This window comes from Rattus norvegicus, chromosome 13, assembly GCF_021556685.1.
Source record: "Rattus norvegicus strain SHRSP/BbbUtx chromosome 13, alternate assembly SHRSP_T2T, whole genome shotgun sequence".
Taxonomy (NCBI): Eukaryota; Metazoa; Chordata; class Mammalia; order Rodentia; family Muridae; genus Rattus; species Rattus norvegicus.
The window spans coordinates 67,943,226-67,951,434 of NC_141546.1; the positions used below are offsets into that span (position 1 = coordinate 67,943,226).

General features: G+C 44.3%; 1 long non-coding RNA gene across 1 annotated transcript; it reads left to right on the forward strand.

The window, feature by feature from the left end:
• The first annotated feature begins 530 nt into the window (after positions 1-530).
• On the forward strand, positions 531-4,946 carry LOC148001683 (uncharacterized). Its single transcript, XR_015636017.1, has 4 exons — positions 531-551; positions 1,860-1,950; positions 2,713-4,320; positions 4,537-4,946. It is a non-coding gene; the product is annotated as an uncharacterized LOC148001683 (long non-coding RNA).
• The last annotated feature ends 3,263 nt before the right edge of the window (positions 4,947-8,209 follow it).

Consider the following 8,209-nt stretch of genomic DNA (forward strand, 5'->3'; position numbering starts at 1 on the left):
TTCCACCCCTGCAGCCCTCAGGCTAGCTACTTCTGCTGCTGTCTCAGGCACAGCTCTGAAGGTGAGGTAGTTGTAGCTTCTGGATGCTTTCCCTGTCTGTTTCCCATCTCCCAAAGAAGTGCTGGGATTTACAGGCATGCATTTCCATAGGCAGTTTTTTTTTATGTGGGTTCCAGGGATCTGGAATTCAGGTTGTCAGACTCGTGTGCCAGACCATCTCCTTGTCCCCAGTACTGTATAAACCTTAGACCCCACAAAAACAGTTTGCCTTGCCTGGGATAAGTTCCATGTACTGCTTCACATACCCGCCCATCAGGCGAGCTCCTCTAAGCCTGTGCCCTCCTAGCTATATCAAATGCTCACACTTACCCGTCACATGAACTGTTCTCTAAGGCTGTGCACTCTTAGCTATGGGAGATGCAGGCAGGCAGAACTTCTTCGGGTGTGTTTAAGTATATTTATTAGTTTTTTCTATTTCAAGTGTGTACTCTCTTTTCTCTTGTGCTCTGAGAGCTAATCAGAACCAACTGGCCCAGTCATGGTCTCATATGGTAAGGATAAAGTACAAAACCCTGGGGCCATTTTTACTTGACACAGGTTTTGATCAACTCTTAACTTCAGGAGAAAATAACTCTTCCTTCCTTCCTTCCTTCCTTCCTTCCTTCCTTCCTTCCTTCCTTCCTCCTCCTCCTCCTCCTCCTCCTCCTCCCCCTTCCCCTTCTCCTTCTCCTTCTCCTCTTCCTTCTTTTGAAGCAGGTTTTCTTTATGTATCCCTGGCTGTCCTGGAACTCACTCTGTATACCAGGCTGTCCTTGACCTCAGATACTTCTCTGCCTCTGCCTCCTAAATGCTGGGATTAAGGCTAGGAAATGATTGACAGAACTGAGGAGTTAGCTCATCTGCTAGAGTGTTGGCCTAGCATGCCAAAGCCTTGGGTTCCTTCTCTAGTACAGGATTAACTGGGCACAGTTGTATGTGCTTCTAATCCTCGCTCTCTGGAAGAGCAGGCAGGAAGTTCAGCAATTAGATAAGATCCTCACTGTCTATTCATACCGAGTCTGAGGCCAGCCTGGGCTACATGAAATCCCATCTTTAAAAAAAAAAAAAGCCAATAGCTAGTATTCTGTGCATGGACACCAGTCTTAAAGGAGGAAGAGATTAGGAAAGTCTCAGGTAAAGTTACCTTGTGCTACTAATTTGAAGGATAAACAGGGCTGCGTGCTCAGGAAGCACAGACATTTCCTGGCAAAGGACAGCTGTAACTGTAGCTACACCAATAGGCCGTGCACAGTTTGGGAACTGCTTTTTGTCCCAGCATTGCTAGGTCTCTCTGTAAGTGTTTCCTTGGAACTCAAATAAACAGTGAAAACTTCCAATCTCCCAGCCTTGCTCTGTTACCATCGGCCTCGTGAGATGACAGTGCTATACCATGAGGGGGGCAACAGATGATCAAATCCCGGAAGATGGGAAGGGAGCGGAGGGAGAGGAGTCTGCTGGGAGTAGATGCCATGAGCTGAACGGAACAGGCAACAGGTGCTGCTAGGAGTGGACGCTGTGAGCTAGGGCTCCCGTCCACCTTCAGCATGCAGAAAGGAAGGAGTCGGAGGAAATCCTGGCTGGCTTTCTCAGCTGCACTTAACACAACCTCTGCCCAAATATTTCTGTATCTGGGTCAGTGTCCCCAAACCCATCCTTTAGACCAGTGGTCCTTGACCTTCCTAATGCTGTGACCTTAAGGGTTCCTCATGCTGTTGTGACCACCCCCAACCATAAAATTATTTTTATTGCCACTCTGTAACTGTAATTAAGCTACTGTTATAAGCTGTAATGTAAATATTTGTGTTTTCTGATTGTCTTAGGCAACTCCTATGAAAGAGTCCTTTGACACCCACCCACGTAAGGAGCCTCCACCCAAAGGTTGAGAACCACTGCTGTAGGATCAATTCTCCGGTACAGCTAACAACACTGCTTTTCATACAGATACAGTCTGCCCTTCACAGACTGTCATATAATTAGTATATGGGCATTTGTTTACAGATATCTGTATGTACATGTACACATACACATACATATATACTACGTACATACATTTACACACACATACACACACATACATACACATATGTACATATATATAAACACACATACATATACACGCAGAGGCACACACATATATACATACAATACACACACATATACACATACACACATATATATACATACACATACACACATACATACATATATACATACACACATACATATGCACGTACATACATAATACATACATAATACACATACAAACATACACATGTACATTCATACACACACACATGTACACACATACACACACACACACACACAAACACAAACACACGCACACCCCAAGCATCTCCTTCCCAGCATGTACAAGTTCCTCTGCTTTGTAAGGAATGCATCTTTGGTTTTGTTTGTACCGTTTCTTCTGCCCTCTTTTTAACTGTCATTCTCAAGCAAGTAAAAGTTCCAGTTGCTCTGTAAAAGTGTAAAAACCCATGGGTACCAGTTCTCATCCCTAAGAGCAAAATATTTGCCAATAAAGCATAAAACAGATTATCAATGGGGAGAGACTGCGCTATGTTTCCTAAAGGCAATACACCTACTGAACAATTCAAAATGTAGCATCATTGTTGAGGTTTTAAAAGCTATGTGTATCTGTGTATCTGTGTGCAGGTGTATGCATGTGAATGCAGGAGCCCTCGGTACAGAAGAGGGCATCAGAGCCCATGGCGGTTGTGAGTTGCCTCACATGGATGCTGGAAAAACTTGGTTTTTCTGCAGGAGCAGCAAGTGCGCTGAACCACTGAGCCATGTCTCCAGACCTCTCTCTGTTGAGTTTTTGCATTCATTTGAGAAAAACGCCTTTTGTTATTTCCGTTCCTATTGGCTTTTTAAAATACATACATACATACATACATACATACATACATACATACACACAGACAGACAGACAGACAGACAGACAGACAGACAGACATACTACCCCAAACAAGTATTTCTCACTGTAGAAATAACCAAGTCAATGACCAGGTGAGGCAAATCACAAGATTTGTCTGCGGTAGTTTTATTTGCCAAAATTTAAGAATACCCACAGAATGTTGGGGGCTTATAGAAAGATTACAGTAGCTAGAATAATCCTGTGGTCAAATTAGGGCCAATTAAGAATCAAAGTAAATATCAAGCACTGCAGTCAATAGCTTGACTGAAACAGGACTCCACACAGCTAAAACAATGTAAACAGACTGCATATTAGTAAGTGCAGAAAAAGAGATGAGTTAGAAAAAATCTTCATTTGGCAGTCATCCATGGTACCAAAGTTAGTAGAACATGGTATGAGGAGTAACAGCTCTCTCTCTCTCTCTCTCTCTCTCTCTCTCTCTCTCTCACACACACACACACACACACACACTCTTCAAGACATTCCTCCCAAGACACTAATTACAGAAGGTGACAGGTGGCGGCAATGGCTGTTGTCACCCTGTGGTTCCCGATGTCATATGACTGAAAAGGACAGCTCCCATGATCCCTGCTAAAAGTGTGTAATCTGAATCCAGTCCGGGGAAGACAGGCCAAGCAAACGGAGGACGGTCCCTCACCGTAAGTGCTGTACTCTTCTGAAATATCTGTGGATACAGACAAGCCACAAGCCTCTCCAGACAGAGGCCTCGCAGGCCAGAGTTGCTCTGGCCTAAGGACTCACTTGGGGATGCACCACGGTGACCACAGCACAGAAGCCTTTTGCTTTATCACGGAGACAAATACCATTCAAATTGTTTATGGCATTTTATCAAATTATCAAGACCTGGGTAGTTTCTAGAAACACAAGTTGGTTTTCCAGTGATTTGTTGGTCTCTCTGTTGATTTCCTCTGACCCCAACCCCCCCTCCCAACCCCCCCTCCCAACCCCCCCTCCCAACCCCCCATCCCAATACCCCCTTCCACCCCCCCACTCCCCCACCCTCCAACCTCCCAGACCATCACCCCCCAACCCCCTCCAACCCTGTCCCGATTTCCAGGCTCCTGACTTCAGCTCCCTGCTGCAGTTCACATACTCCCAACCCTCATCATCAAGGCTGCAGTGCTGGGCAGAGTTCCTCTCTTACCACCTCAGAGCTCCTTCTCCTTCTTCCACTGTAGGAACCTGTGTGACTGCACTGAGCCCACATAGGTAACCTAATGTAATCGCCTCCTATTTCAAGATCAGCTGGTGAACAATTTAATTACTTCAGTAACTTTGATTCCTCTCTGCCATGTAACCTAAGACACTCACGGGTCCTAAGGGTAAGACGAGAACGTCTTTTGGGACATCCTTGTGCCTACCACAGCTGGCAATGTTGGGATGGTGGGTGTGGTTAAACGTTGTGGTATCCAGTCTCCCCATCTTAGCAATTTGTCTGGACTTTATGTAAGAAGTTTTGTCATTGGGGACCCTCAGGGAAGTGTGGGATCTTGTGCACTTAAAATGGTTCTCTCTGTGTTTTTTTTTCTTTCTCAAAGAATGCCTGAGTGATTGAAAGCAAGATCGAGGGAAAGTTAATGCGCATGGACATTAGGAATTCTGCGAAAAGAAGCCAGGGATTAAGGGAAAAGAAGTCTAGAATTCTGGGCCGTTTACCTCACTTACCATTTTTCTTCAAGTTTGAATCTATAATAGAAAACTTGTAATTCTTCCTAAGTAAATTTTCTATATCTAATGAATACTTGCAAACTAGACCAACATGTCTATTTGAGCAGACAGTTTTACAATCTCACTAGGAAGTTTAAAGGTATTTCAACAAGTCATAAAATGGACATTGTTTGTGACTGATGACAAATGGTACATTGGGAAGTGAAGGGAAAATCAGTTATCTTGAACTGTATACACCTTTTGAACTATAAATTGGAATATGAATGTTATATATTCTTGCTTTCTGTTTCAAACTCTGTTTTTTTTTTAAAAAATGGGCCTTGAAGAGAAAAATCAATATTTAAAAGTAGATTTAAAGACAGAGCCAGGTGTGGTGGTGGCATTTGTCTTTATTCACAGCACTCAGGAGACACAGGCAGGCAGAGCTCTCTGAGTTTCCAGTCACCTGGCCGACAAAGAGAGTTCCAGTACAGCCAGAGCTACACAATGAGACCCTATTTCAAACAAACAAAAACAAAACTCCAAGACCCGCAAAGAAGTAGGCTAACAAACAAACAAACCCACGTCTTAGTTAATAGTACTGCACCAATGTTTATGTTGGAGATGTGGTTTTACTATATAATCCTGACTGACCTGGAACTTGCTATGTATTCCAGGCTGGCCACAAACTCTGCTGAAATTAAAACCATGGTGACTTGGCTCTATGATTCTGAACACTAGGATAGTATATTTGCCACCACACCTAGTGATTTCCTTTGAAAAAATAATTTTGAACTTTATTATTATTGTATGTGTGTGTTCAATGGATGAAAGTCAGAGGACAACTTTGTAGAGTTGGTTCTTTTCTTCCATTTTTACTTGATTTATAGGGATAGAACTCAGATCACCAGACCTGCGCAGTAAGCTCCCTTACCCACTGAACCATTTCTCTCTCTCTCTCTCCCTCCCTCCTTCTCTCTCTCCCTCCCTCCTTTCCTTCCTTTCTCTCTTTTTTTTTCTTGAGATAGTGTTTCTCTGTATAGCCCTGGCTGTTCTGGACTTGCTTTGTAGACCAGGCTAACCTTGAACTCATAGAAATCAGCCTGCCTCTGTCTCCCAAGTTATGGGATAAAAGGGGTGCACCACCATGCCCAGTCCCAGTGATTTCCTAATACAGATAAATGTATTTTTATAGTTCTATCAGATGACAATGCTGTGGAAGCTGGCCTATGAATACTGCAGTCTCTTTTCTGCAAACATTAAATATCTCAAAATAAAAAGGTTTAGAGAGCATGAAAAAGAGTCAAGTGCAAAAGCATTGTAATCCTCATGAAATGCTGCAGTGAGTGGAACTTACTGCAAACAGATTGTTGTTGATGAAAAGCAAAGGGAATACCACTAGAAATAAGTGAGACCTTCTGGTGGGGGATACACTGCAGATGAAGTCCTCTAGGAAGGATTAAACTGGGTGGAACTGGCCTGAACCAAGGAAGGAGATGGGGCAGGAGAGACAACCCTGGGAGAGGGGGTGGAAGCAGCATGGTACAGAGGATGGCCAGGTTCAGAGTAACAATTTTGCCTTGCTACCTCTAGAAGAGGAATCCATGTGTCTTAGGATTGTTCACATGGATGATAGGAGCTTGGAAAGGGAGAATCAGTCAGAAGCAGGTGATACCGTGCAGAATGCTGGGCACTCTCTGCACTCCCTTCTCTGTCTTACCTGGCCTATGAGGCATTGAGAAAACAAGCCTGAAGGCATGATTTTTACTTACTTATTTTTATTTTATGTTCAGACTGTTTTGTCAACATGCATGTATGTGTATCACATGCCTGGTGGCAGCAGAGGTCAACAGAAGGTGTCAGATCCTCTGGAAAGAGAATTATAAAAGAATGTGAGCTACCTATCATGTGGGTGCTCAGAATTGAATCCCAGTTCCCTGCAAGTGCAACACATGCTCTTAACCACTGAGGCACTGTATCTCCAGTACCATGAAGCCATTTTCTAAAAGATCAATCTAACCTAGCAGTGCCAACCCTCCCAGGGTCCTGCAGATTGAGAGCTCCCTGACATCTGGTGACAACGTTCATCCCTTGGGCCAGGCCTGATGGTCTAGGACAGCCTGCTGAGACAGCACTGTACAGACTGCAGCAAGGAGGGCATCAGGTCTTTGCACACACTCTGACCGCTCTGAACGTGTAATCATGGAAATCACAGCCTCTTGAGGTTTTATCTTCAGTGCTAGCTCAGCAGCCCAGAAGCTTGTAATCCGACATCGGGCAGCCCATCTCCCAGACAGTACTGTTCAAGCCGAGCTTGTGCTTACTCAGCACTACCTCACACAGAGACCGAGGTCTGGAGGAAAGAGGCATCCATGGACAGAGTTGGGGGCAACTGACAGAGGAGAGGTTAAGGAGAACTAGACAGCCATCTTAGAATTGACTGAGTGCCCGGGATCGCTCTGGAAAGCCTTGACACTACCCCAAATAACAAAATAAATCGGATAGTTGCGTTGAGTTACTGACATGGTTGAGACTCTCAATATGGTGGTCAACAACCTAGGAAGGGTCCCAATAGCCCCATCTGAAACTCAAGAACAAAGTTGGGTTTTGTTGCTTGCATTGTGGGAAGGCAGAAAGGCGGTCATCAGAGGTAGAACCAGGCACCTTCATGGAGCATCATTTAATGTCGCTTGGACTTCCTCATGGGGAGTGATACAATGGGTTATTACATTTTTTAAAGTTAAAATTACATTTATTTATGCATGTGTCTGTGGGGAGGGGTGCATACTTATGCTGTGCACAGCATCTGAACAGAGGTCAAAACAGCTTATAAGAGTCTCTCCTGACACCATGTGAGTCCCAGGGACATAAGTCAAGATGGCAGGCTTAATAGCAAGTGCCTTTACCTGCTAAACAACAACAGCCCCAGCCTCAGCCCCAACTAAGTTTCCTTTTTATTTTACTTCTTTTTTCTCCTTTGATACAGGGTCTCATTGTGTATCCCTGGCCGGCCTAGAACTCCCTATATAGGCTAGGATGATTTAGAATTTACAATGATCTGCCTGTCTGCCTTCCAAATTCTAGGATTAAAGGCATGCATCCATGCACACATACATACATACATACATACATACATACATACATACATACATACATAATCAAGGACCTGCTGCTAAACTTTTAACAGATACCAACTACCCTGAGTTATACCTTTTTGCTCTATATTTGTGCTAAGGCTTGGGAGAACACAACTAATCAGTTAAATTTTTACTGAAAATCATTTCCAAGAGTTAGGGGATTGGACCAGGCTGCAGGAGGGGCTATGACTACAATCCACAGGTGCAAAGGGATGGACATGGGAGGGGGTGGTGTGAAGTTGGGAGCCGGGAAGCCAGGCCTTACGGACCAGTGCACACGAGCTAATTGCAGAGTCTGTGGCACCATGGGCTATGCCATTTGGTGCCAGTGGTTTTGTTCATCTCCTTTCAAGTAAGTGCCAGTCTATGCTCAGGTAGGAGTGCTGAGGGTACAGAATGCGGGTGGAAGGAGGGGAGAAAAGCTAGC